Consider the following 12,547-nt stretch of genomic DNA (forward strand, 5'->3'; position numbering starts at 1 on the left):
AAAAAAATAAAATAAAATAATAATAATAATAATAATAATAATAATGCTAGGAAACAGGTAATTCTTCTTTCAGTAAACCTTTTAGTAATTAGAATACTTTTGTGTAATCCAGACAGGAAAGGAGATAAAGAAAATTTTAGGAAATTAAGCACATTATTTTGGCTCTGCTGAGAAGCTTTATTATGGATAGCTGCAGGGGTAATTTTGAACTCCCTTCGTTTTTAAATTTATTATTATTATTTTAGAGGCAGGATCTTGCTCTGTAGCCCAGGCTGCAGTGCAGAGGCACAATCATAGCTCACTGCAACCTCAAACTCCTGGATTCAAGTGATCCTCCTGCCTCAGCCTCCCTTGTAATGGGGACTACAGGCATGCACCTCTGTGCCTGGCTCAATTTTTTTATTTTTATTTTTGTAGAGACAGGGTCTCACTATTTTGCCCAAACTTGATTCAAATTCATGGCCTCAAGCAATACTCCTGTCTTGACCTCTCAACCTTCCTTTAAATTATTACCAATCTTTTCCCATCAAAGGTCAAAAGGCAAGCCTGCTGAACTGGGCCAGATGCTGCTGGGAGAAGTTGCTTTCATAGAGCTTTGGAGTGTAATCTCTGCCCATCCATTCATTCATTCTGCAGCCAAACTATATTGATAAAGAACCTACCAAATGGGGAGCCCTAGTGATAGATTATTGAACAAAATAGATACTCCTCGTCTTGAGGCATATGGAGAAGGAGGAGGGAGACTGACATTAATCAAATAACTCTGGTATTATACATTACAAACTGATATAAGAGCACTAAAGGAAAAGTGAAAAAGAATCAAGTGGCCGGGCATGGTGGCTCACGCCTGTAATCCCAGCACTTTGGGAGCCCGAGGCGGGTGGATCACTTGAAGTCAGGAGTTGTAGACCAGTCTGGCCAACATAGTGAAACCCCATTTCTACTAAAAATACAAAAATTAGCCCTGCGTAGTGGCTTACGCCTGTAATCCCAGCTACTCGGGAAGCTGAGGCAGGAGAATCGCTTGAACCCGGGAGTTGGGGATTGCAATGAGTCGAGATTGTGCCATTGCCCTCCAGCCTGGGCGACAGAGCGAGACTCTGAGAAAAAAAAAAGAAGAGGAAAGAGAAAGAAAGAAATAAAAGAAAGGAAGGAAGAAAGAGAGAGAGAGAAAGAAGGAAGGAAGGAAGAAGGAAGGAAGGAAAGAAGGGAGGGAAGGAAAAAAAAATCAAGGAACCATGTGTTGCGTGGAGACCGGAGGTCAAGAAAAGCTTCCTTGATTTGAAAGCTTCCTTAAGTTGAAGCTGAAGCATTAAACAAATTTAACCAGGTAAAGAGAAGAGGCTGGGCGCGGTGGCTCACTCCTGTAATCCTAGCGCTTTGGGAAGCCGAGAGGGGCGGATCAGTTGAGTTCAGGAGTTTAAGACCAGAATGATTTTACAGAAAGAAAATCATTTCGTATCAAGGGGAAAACACGACCAGGACCTTGACTCTAGAGGCTACGTTCCTAAAACAGCAAGCGGGGCAGGAGGGAAGTCCCACAGAGATTTGGAGCCACAGGAGAGGCACTCTCTTATCTCCCCCTTCTGGCAAACTAGGTATGAAAGGGAGAAAGAAGTTTCACTCTGAGGTGCGAGCGCCGCCGGACATTTCCTGACGGCTCAGGTGGGCAGGCTGAGTGCTCCAGCGCCTCACTGGCTTCTCATAGGTACCTGGGTCAGGACGAAGCCACATAGTTCCTCGTGCTGAGAAATTCACTTCTGGCACCTGTCGAGATGCCAGATTCCATGCCAAGCCCCCAACGATTCTGACTAGTTTGGCAAAAAATGGGATCCGGCAGGTCCACTTCAAAGCAGCGCCCTCTTCCTTTTGTTGCCAAAGATCTGAGGACCATACTGCTAAACTGAGCAAGAAACATGCGTGGGTTGGAGATGGAAGTGAGAGTAATGAGTTTACAAGCACAGTATTACCAACCCCAAAAAACAACCACCACCCTGGGAAAATTCCATATAATGAAACTTAATTTGTGTTACCTTTGGCTTGTTTGCCATAAGCAAAATATTGGGGACCGGGAGTGGATAAGGAAGTAAACTGGGTAGGTGTGTAAATAGGGACGGAAGACAGTGCACCATTCTTTAGATGACAAAAATAGACGTTCCTGAGAAAAGAGCAAAGGAAGAGCCCCACAGGCAGCGGCCTCTGGTGGCGTGCCGTGATCGTATAGTGGTTAGTACTCTGCGTTGTGGCCGCAGCAACCTCGGTTCGAATCCGAGTCACGGCAGTACCTTGACGTTGCCTCAATTTTTCAACGTACTGGGCAGTACCTTGACGTCGCCTCAATTTTTCAACATGCTGGAGTGGAGACAGTCTAGGAAAAACCCTTGCAAAATTGAATTGACTCATAATCTAATCTGTACACAAAAAACACTAGAATTCATCATGGTGCCCCAACCAGTCAGCCAACCAGAGAGTGTCTAGGTTTGTTGCCTTGTCTTTTTTTCCCTCTCCAAAGATTCTCTTCCCAACTCTACCCAAGCCCTACAGTCTTGTTGGCATTGGCTGTATGTGAAGAAACTGAGAAAAAAATTTTTTTTAATGGAAAACTTTTACTTTCAAACACTGGTAGGCATGAGGAAAGGACTGTTCAAAAGGGGATCCAGGTTTGTTGTGGAGATCTTTCTTAAAACTTTTTTTTTTTTTTTTTTTTTTTTTTTTGAGAGAGTCTCGTCTGTCCCCAGGTGAGTGCAGTGGGCAATCTCGTCATGCAAGTCCGCCTCCGGTTCGCCTTCTCCTGCCTCAGCTTTTTTTTTTTTTTTTTTTTTTTGAGAGAGTCTTTCTGTCGCCAGGTGAGTGCAGTGGGGATCTCGGTAAGTCCGCCTCCGGTTCAGCCTTCTCTGCCTCAGCCTCTCCGGGTAGTGGGATACAGGGCCCGCCATGGCCGGTAATTTTTTGTTTTTTAGTACCTCGATCTCCTGACCTCGTGATCCGCCCGCCTCGGCCTCCCAAAGTGCTGGGATTACAAGCGTGAGCCACCGCGCCCGGCCGCAAAAGACAAATTATTAATCACGCGTTTCTAAGTATCCTAGCTGGACCAATGCTGAGAAACTGTGTAACCTTTGATCGTCTGGAGAAAATTAAAGAAATTTGAGTAATTGAAGGAATTTGGGAGGGGGGGATAATGGCCCAGAAGAACGGCCCCCATTTCTAGCCCGTCCAGTTTCTAGAATGAGTTCTAAAGGGCCAAGTAGTCTGGGTGAGGCGGGAGTGGAGGAGAGCTGATCTGAGATAGGGAGGTGGCTGGAAAGAAGTAGTTGGTGCTACCTGGGACCAGTAGGAGGTGGCTGGAGACAGGCAGATCCCCAGAGGCACTTCCATGAGCCCAGTTTTAGTTAGTAGCACAGTACTCTGAGAACACATTAATGGCACTTCGTCCCTCCTGGCCCTGGTGGATGGTTAGTATTCAAACAGCCGTGGTGGCTCATGCCTATAGTCCCAGCACTTTGTATAATCCCAGCACTTTGGGAGGCCGAGGTGGGCAGATCACCTGAGATCGGGAGTTCGAGACCAGCCCAGCCAACATGGTGAAACCCCGTCTCTACTAAAAATACAAAAATCAGCTGGGCGTAGTGGCATAGGCCTGTAGTCCCAGCTATTTGGAAGGCTGAGGCACGAGAATTGCCTGAACCCAGGCAGTGGAAGTTGCAGTAAGCCAAGATCACACCACTGCACTCCAGCCTGAGTGACAGAGTAAGACTCTGTCTCAAAAAAAAAAAAAAAAAAAAAAAAGAATACTCACACTCTTTTAGCAACTTATCAAAAATTTCAGCAAAAGAGATTTGTTCTTTCCTTCTTGGGGCTAAAATAGCCCCCATTTCTTCTCTAACTGTCCATCCAACTGACACGGATTCTGAAACTCAGAGATATTGTAATTGAGCTGAGCTGCTTTATACTGTAGGATATCATCTCTCCAACAGGTTAGGTTCTAGGCCTCTTCTCAGTAATTTAATACCATTCACAGTGGTTATTCATGTTCACTTGTATCACACTCCACTTCAATTTTCTTTTTAGTCTATTTTATCTTGACTCAGTCTTACAAGAGTGAAGACAGGGATTAAGTATGTATTGACCCTAAAGGATCAGTTCTTGTCAATTATTTTGCCAAAAGTGAGTAATAAAACTGCTAAAGCAATAAAGGTTCTGATCTTGCAATTCTCCAGAACACATTTTCTCAGATCTTACTGGCCTGAGTAGCAGAAATCTATGGACTGTAACTCAGAGGCTACCTCTTAGTGAGAGAGCTAGGGTCCTACATCTATTACAGAATATAATTGCAGTGACAAGTGAGTAACAGGGATCAATAAAACCCATGCTATATGATTTGCTCGAAAAGTAGAGAGCTTGCTTGGTGTGTACCATATGATATTCGGTGCAAAGCACATGTTTATCTTAGAGGTGTGAAGTTCTCTGGTTCACAAGAATGTTTTGCAGCTTTGAGTGAGCATTGCTAGAAATCTCGTATAAAGTAAACAGGGGAATTGTGAGATTAAAAGCTTGCATTTTATGAATGCACTAATATTGGTATGGAAGTATCTTACACAATCTGCCAACCACATTTTCAGAAAGAAAACTGTCTTACTCTACCTATGGCATTCATGGTCTTGAAATGACTTTTTAACATTTCTATGTCTTATCATTCTCATCTCTCCATGGAAGTTAATGGAAGTTACCACCTTCTAAAATTGTTCTAAAGATTTAAGGGTGTTAGATGCATGATGGCACTAGCTCAATAAGGTACAAACAAACAAACAAAAATGATAAAATAAGCCATTTTTGAAGTTAAATAAATAAATATCATTGCTACTTAAGTGGTGGAAGGCCTTCATGCAGTAGTAATATTGCAAAGACTGGTACCAGACTCAGCATCTATTTAACTTGACTACAATCCTCTGCTTCTTTGATGCTGATAAGGTAGTTCTAACAATAACAAGAAGAGTTTTGTCTGTCTTCAGGACTGAGGCTTATTTGAAGATTTGAGCAAGGCTTTTTATAAGGCGGATGTTGGCCAAAATGTTTGCCATGATAGGCCATAAGTTTAGGGAAGACACAGATGTTGTGGGAAAAGGTAGTTTCCAGAAAGAATAGCCCCAAAAGTCAGGGAATCAGGAAAAGAACTTTCCTTCTAATGTCAGCAGAAATCCAGGTGAAACACTTTAAGCAGCGGTTTGGTAGTGTTAATTTCTCTCAAGAGTGCAGCAATCTATCTGTAGCTACACCACTCCAGCACCTACTTTATGTTGAAAACGTCTGCTCGTATCTTGGAAAGATTTCCTAAAGGAGAAACAAAGGGCTTTTCTTCCAGGGTTTTACACCATAGCAAGATTTACGAAACACCTGTCAGTGAGAAACAGAAGTCAGGGAATAAATAACTAAACTTCACAAAAAACCTCAGCCAAGAAAGCTGAAAAATTGGTATATCCTGGCTTTGTGATTAGCTAGGTAGTGAGTAGAAGCTCACGACCCACAGGAAATAAATCAGAAGCAACAACAGCCTTGGTTAAAAAATAAAAACTCAACCTCAACCTAAGTAACTTCTCATCTTTCCAGAGTCTTGCATTTTGTGGATGTTTAATGAATGCATATGCAAAGCACCAGGCAGTTATTTAAATATTTCAGGATATTGGTTTCATCTGCTTTTCCCCACACTAAGCTGCATTCAGCTAAACATTCCATGACTCCTTCTGCATTCATCTAAACATTCCATGACTCCTGCATTCATCAAACCAACATAGAACCTGAGATAAAAGGTCATGCAACTCTGTGAGGCCCAAGTGAGAGGTTCCCACAGCATCCTGTGAGGGCTATCACATTGTACTCTACTTTGTTCTCTACTTCTCTGTATCATCAATGCAGTTTTACAATCTATGTGGGTCTAGAAATTGAGTCTATTTTAACCCAGCAGGCAAATGAGCAGAACGAGACTATGACAGAAGCAAAGATATCCATCCAGGAGATCTCCCTGTGTACACCTAACTCATTGTCTCTAACAGCAGACCTCCTGTTGAGACCAAAGCTGTCTTTGAAACAGAGGGTCTCAAGGTGCCTAGTTTGGGTAAGTGGGAAGCAGGGTGACCACAGATCTCCACGGCATCACTGTGTCCTCATCTAGGCTCACTTTCTTGTGCCAGATTAGATAAAATAGAAGGAAGCATAATGGTTTTACTCAATTGCAGTGAATTAGCTCAGAAGGTAGTGTCGTGGGTTCTATAACCCAGTGGTAAAGAGCTTGGTTTTCATATCACTTGTGTTTTTGTTTGTTGTTGGATTTTTTTAGGTGGTTAGTTTGTTTTGGGGTGTTTGTTGTTGTTTTCTGCAAATTTTAAAAATTTGCTTTTTTATATCCCTGTGGAACATAAATCCAACAATGGAAGAAAATTTTGCTATTTTATTCAATGTTCTATCTCCAATACTTAGAAAAGTACCTGAAATGCAGTAATGACTGCATTTGTGGACAAAATGAATGCACGAACAGAGAAATAAATTAAAAATATGTTGCGATATCCAATATTTCCTGTAGGGGGAGATAGTCACCATGAAATAGAAATTTCACTCATTTCAATTTGAAATAAATTCTGAAACCTTGCATTGAAGAAAAGTATTTTTTTTTAGTGTTGGAATTGCTGCTTTGTTGCTGGTTCAGAAACACAGATGTGCTTTCTTTGTCACAAAATTAAGTACACTTTTGGCAAATTGATACATTTCACAAAAATGTTATAAATACGATATATCTGAACATATGCTCAAGAGGGGCCCTGTGGCTTAGCTGGTCAAAGCGCCTGTCTAGTAAACAGGAGATCCTGGGTTCGAATCCCAGCGGGGCCTTACTTGTTCAGTTTTATATTTTCAATAGTATGTTGCAAATACATATGTTGAAAAAATGCATTAAGGAATTTATAGGTTGTGAAATCTGTATTGAGCGATTAGCACAGTTATGGAGAGTCCCTTGCCAGGTAACTGCATCACAATATGAAAGGGTTGGGATGAAGGGAAAAATGAATAAAGTTTCTCTTGGTAAAAAGCAATGGGTTTGCTGATGACAGGTAAGACTGGGGATATACAAGTTGTACAAAAAAAAATCTTGTAATACATATTAGAGAGTAACATTTCAAATTCTGTTGTAGACATTCAGTCTCCAGCCTCTTAACCTTGATAGTCATCATTTTCAGCTACATGACAGATTTTGATTATCAGTGTCAGGCAAATAATTAATAAGCCATGGCGTTTTGTTTGGAGTCTGATTCACTTTGATTTTTGAAAACAAGAGAGCAATGGTGCAATTTCTATTCTCACCATTTCGGTTTTATATGACCCTAAAAATTGTCTTATTTGTGCATCTAGGATCTAGGGACTCAATTATATCTTGAGGAAATAAATCGCAAATGAATGAAGACTTTCCTGAATCTTAAGTGGCATTGCAGTTCATAAACTAAAGTGTACCCTCTACAGCACTGGCCTACTCATTAGGCTTCTCAGTTTTATCTAAAGAGATTTCAAAGGTTATTATCAGAGTTCCAGCAGAGTCATTGTCTTTTCACTGCTGTAAAAGTAGTCCTGCACTGTGCCTGAAATCATTTGTACTTCAGAGTAAATCTGAATTCTGCTTTCTCATTTTATTCATAGCAGTTCTCTCCCACCTGCTTTCAAAGGAATGTGAGCGAAAAAGACTGTCACAAGCCTCAGCTTCACTTCTCAGAAAACTGATATTTAAAGGATCCTGAAAATTGGAATGCTGCTATTGAAAAATTTGTAAACAATTGATTAAGCTATGTCTTCAAAGTTTAAGTATCTAAAAATACAAACTTGAATACTACAGTATTCTCTCCTTCTTGCAAACTAAATTCAAAGAAGGCTGAAAATATCTTAAGATTTATATATTACATGTTATAGTGTTATTCTTGCTCTACGCTTACTAAAGGCTCAGAGAGGAACAAATATGTTCTCAGGTACATTTCAGTTAAGTGGCCCTAAACAACCTCTGTCTGAAATATTAAGTGGAACACACAAATCACATACCAAACTCTCACTACCTGAGACCTGTCAGTTACTCCAAACTCAACCCACACATTGAAAGGAAGCTTCAGGTCAGGTGCGGTGGCTCACGCCTGTAATCCCAGCACTTTGGGAGTCCGAGGCAGGTGGATCACGAGGTCAGGAGTTCAAGACCAGCCTGACCAACATGGTGAAACCCCATCTCTACTAAAAATACAAAAATTAGTCGGGCATGGTGGCATGTGCCTGTAATCCCAGCTACTCAGGAGGCTGAGGCAGGAGAATCACTTGAACCCAGGAGGCAAAGGTTGCAGTGAGCCGAGATCATACCACTGCACTCCAGCCTGGGCAACAGAGCCAGACTCCGTCTCAAAAAAGAAAAAAAAGAAAGAAAAGAAACGGAAAAGAAAAGAAAGGAAGCTTCCTCCATTATTAACATATTTGCAGACTGTCTCACAGCCTGGTTTTGAAAGATGAAGAAGTAGAATTCTCCCTTCCCCCTGTTACATTTATGAAAGAAGGGAGAAGTAAATTAAGAGGAATGACAGAAGATGACACAGAATATATGGTGTCAATGTTATTTAAAGCTTTGCAAAATAACAGAGATTCAGTGAAGAATTTTTATAGAGGAGTGACATGAAATATTCTTAGAAAGACAATGATTAAAAGGAATTCAAGAAAGCAAGATAAACAAGAAAGTAAGATAAGATAAATAAAACAAACCAAAATAAATAAACAAAAGACTTGCTGGGCTTGGTGGCTTATGCCTGTAATCCCAGTACTTTGGGAGGCGGGCAGATCACCTGAGGTCAGGAGTTTGAGACCAGCCTGGCCAACATGGTGAAACTCCGTCTCTATTAAAAATACAAAAATTAGCCAGGCGTGGTGGTGTGCGCCTGTAATCCCAGCTACTCGGGAGGCTGAGGTAGGAGAATCACTTGAGCCCAGGAGGCGGAGTGTGCAGTGAGCTGAGATCACACTACTGCACTCCAGCCTGGGTGACAGAGTGAGACTGTCTCAGAAAAAAAAGCCTTCAAGCAAAAACAAAACAAAACAAAACAAAAACAAACACTTGAAAATAAAATATCTGACAGTTTATGAGCAGTAGCTTTGGTTTTTAAAGATATCGATTTATAAATCAGATCTTGAAATATATTTTAATGACTTTTAAAATAATTTTCTGTACTCTAGAGCAGGCAGAACATTCTTCACACAGAGCATTTCATCTCAAAAGCTTTCTGCTCTTTGTTTTAATTCTCCAGTGACCATCAATTCACTTCTCAGAAGACTAATATTTAAAGGACCATGCGAATTGGAATGCTGCTATTGAAAACCTTATAAGGAATTGATTAAACTGTGTCTTCAAGGTTTAAGTATCTAAAAATACAAACTTGGCATGCTTGTTCCATTAGCAAACCATCCCAACACATATTTTTATTTGTATTTATTATTATTATATATTTGATATTAAACAAGATGCAATAAGCCATAATTTCAGTTATTTATTTAAATGTTAACTTAGTCACAACTTTACTTTGTTCATTTGAATCTAGCATCTCTAGGCCAGTGGTTTGCAACTGGAGATTTGCATCACTTACCTATGGAGTTTTATTAATATGCAAATATTGTAGGACTTACTCCAAGCTTACCAAATCTCCATTTGATATTATTAATATATTTTTTATGTTTTTATTTTTATTTTTTTAGAGACAGGGTCTCACTCTGTCACCCAGGCTAGAGTGCAGTAGCATGATCATACCTCATTGTAACCTCAAACTCCTGGGCTCAAGCGATCCTCCCATCTCAGCCTCCCAAAATGCTGACATTACGGTTGTGAGCCACTGCACCAGCCTTTATTGATATATTCTTGGCATAATCTTATCATGTGGTAATATATTTGTGGTATATCATGTTGTATCTTAAGACTTTTTTCTTTGTAAAGATTATGTTCATCCACTTTAATAAATTAAATGCAATGTCTACTCGTCTTTGAAAATATAATTAATCAGTATGTTCATAACTATTATGTCTAAAATTTATTTTGGATTGGCTTTATTGTCTTGTCTTACATGCCACAGAAAAACCAAAACTCCTTATTAATGTCATTATTCTTATTATGAACTCTCATCAGATATTTCACTTTTTTTTTTTCTTGAGGTGAAGTCTTGCTCTGTCACCTAGGCGGGAGTGCAGTATGGTGATCTCGGCTCACTACAACCTCTGCCTCCCAGGTTCAAGCAATTTTCCTGCCTCAGCCTCCCGAGTAGCTGGGATTATAGGCATGTGCCATCACGCCTAGCTAATTTTTGTATTTTTAGTAGAAGCGGGGTTTCATGATGTTGGCCAGGCTGGTCTCGAATTCCTGATGTCAGGTGATCCACCCACCTCTGCCTCCCAAAGTGCTGGGATTACAGGCATGAGCCACCGCACCCAGCCAGATCTTTCACTTTTGAAAATTAGAAGTAATAAATTAACTATAACCATTTCAAGTCTTTTGTCATCTACATATAGTTATTTTGTTTTACTTTGATGCTGCATTGAAAGCCTTTGCAATTAGCTATAGGCCAGAGTGCTTTATCTTCAACAAAGAACTCTCAAAGCCTTATGGAAAAAGACTATGCCAGGTACTTTTGGGTACAGGCTTCTGAGGGCATCACTTAAGCAACTTTAAGACCATATCATTCTACCAAGGCAGCATTTCCAAACCCTAGTCAAGAAACACATGGTCTCATGAGAATGTGCTAGGGAAATAAAATAATCTTGCCAACAAAAATACCCTTCTGTACCAATAGAAGAAAGAACATCTTTTATTGAGTGTGCATTAACAGATGCATATGTATGTAAGGCAGCATAAAGGTGATGACAAAATTAGAACAAAATCTCACTCATTTTATGTAGCAAAGCTGAAAAAAGAACAATAATTCCTCTTAAGTCCTTGAAAAGCAAAGAGCTGCACCTCATGACACTCTCCCATTCGTCTTTGAGAGAGACCCCTGACCTAATTCTAGAGCTACCTTTTCTACATATCTAAAGTTTATTTAGTTCACCAGCTTGGAAATAGCCCTACATTGCAAAATCTGGAGACTGGGTTTAATCTTTTTTTTTCTTTTCTTTTCTGAGATAGGATCTCCCTCTATTGCCTAGGCTGGAGCACAATGGCATGATCATAGCTCACAGCAGCCCCAAATTCTCCAATTCCTGGGCTCAAAGGATCCTCCCCATCTCAGCCTCTCAAGTAGCTAGGACTACAGGTGCACATCACTACGTCCAAGCATTTTTTTTTTCCTTTTATAGATGGGGTATCACTGTGTTGCACAGAGGCTGATCTCAAACTCCTGGGTTCAAGCGATCCTCCCACCTTGGCCTCCTAAAATGTTGAGATTACAGGTTTGAGCCACTGCACCTGGCCTAATCTTTAAAAATACTAATCTCTGCTGAAGATTAGCATAAGGACTCAGACTCACTATGTCTACAAGGAAACTCTACAAAGAGAGAGATGAGCACTTTGCCATACATGAATGGAGAACATAATTTTCATTTACCCTTACAACTGCTAACTGGAGATCCAGTGGGGCCGGAATTAATTACCTAGAACTACATGAATTTATGAGGGATGGTTGTAGTTAGTATTTAGAATATTGTTGATGTCTTTTTAGTGTTCTATTTTCTGAATGTATAAAAAAGCTCTTTCTCTTTCCTCTCTCTTTTTTTTTTTTTTTGAAACGGAGTCTCACTCTGTTGCCCAGGCTGGAGTGTACTGGCACAACTTCGGCTCACCGTAACCTCCGCCTCCTGAGTTCAGGTGATTCTCCTGCTTCAGCCTCCCGAGTAGCTGGGAGTGCAGTGATGCGATCTCCGCTCACTGCAACCTCCGCCTCCCGGGTTCAAGCGATTTCCCCGCCTCAGCCTCCCGAGTAGCTGGGACTACAGGCGCGCGCCACAGTGCCCGGCTTATTTTTTGTATTTTAGTAGAGACGGGGTTTCACCATGTTGGCCAGGATGGTCTCTATCTCCTGACCTCGTGATCCGTCCGCCTCAGCCTCCAAAATTGCTGGGATTACAGGCATAAGCCACTGCTACTGGCCGATTTTTTGTTTGTTTTGTTTTGTTTCGTATTTTTAGTAGAGACGGAGTTTCACCATGTTGGCCAAGCTGGTCTTGAACTCCTGGCCTCAAGGATCCGCCCACCTCGGCCTCCCAAAATGCTGGGATTACAGGCACGAGCCGCTGCGCCTGGCCTCTCCTCTTGGAGTCAGACGCGCTACCGTTGCGCCACGAGGTCCCTGGCCTCTCCTCTTAAGCTATCTATATTATGAGCCATTTACTCATAACAATTTAGCAGACTTTGCTTTTGTAAACTAAAATTAAACATTTGTAAATATCTTATTGTCCCTACCTGACCCCTCTAAAATTGGGAAACTCTTATTAAGTATTCTTATTTTCATGGCCTTATAGATACTTGCATAGGTTCAATAAGAATCTGTCCTTTTTTTCACTAGGA

General features: G+C 41.0%; 2 non-coding genes across 2 annotated transcripts; both read left to right on the top strand.

Annotated features, from left to right (window-relative positions):
- Positions 1-2,209: 2,209 nt before the first annotated feature.
- TRNAH-GUG (transfer RNA histidin (anticodon GUG)) lies at positions 2,210-2,281 on the top strand. Its single transcript has one exon. It is a non-coding gene; the product is annotated as a tRNA-His (tRNA).
- A 4,524-nt stretch (positions 2,282-6,805) lies between these two features.
- TRNAT-AGU (transfer RNA threonine (anticodon AGU)) lies at positions 6,806-6,879 on the top strand. Its single transcript has one exon. It is a non-coding gene; the product is annotated as a tRNA-Thr (tRNA).
- Positions 6,880-12,547: the final 5,668 nt, after the last annotated feature.

Source organism: Hylobates moloch, unplaced genomic scaffold, assembly GCF_009828535.3.
Source record: "Hylobates moloch isolate HMO894 unplaced genomic scaffold, HMol_V3 SCAFFOLD_20, whole genome shotgun sequence".
NCBI classification, from domain to species: Eukaryota; Metazoa; Chordata; class Mammalia; order Primates; family Hylobatidae; genus Hylobates; species Hylobates moloch.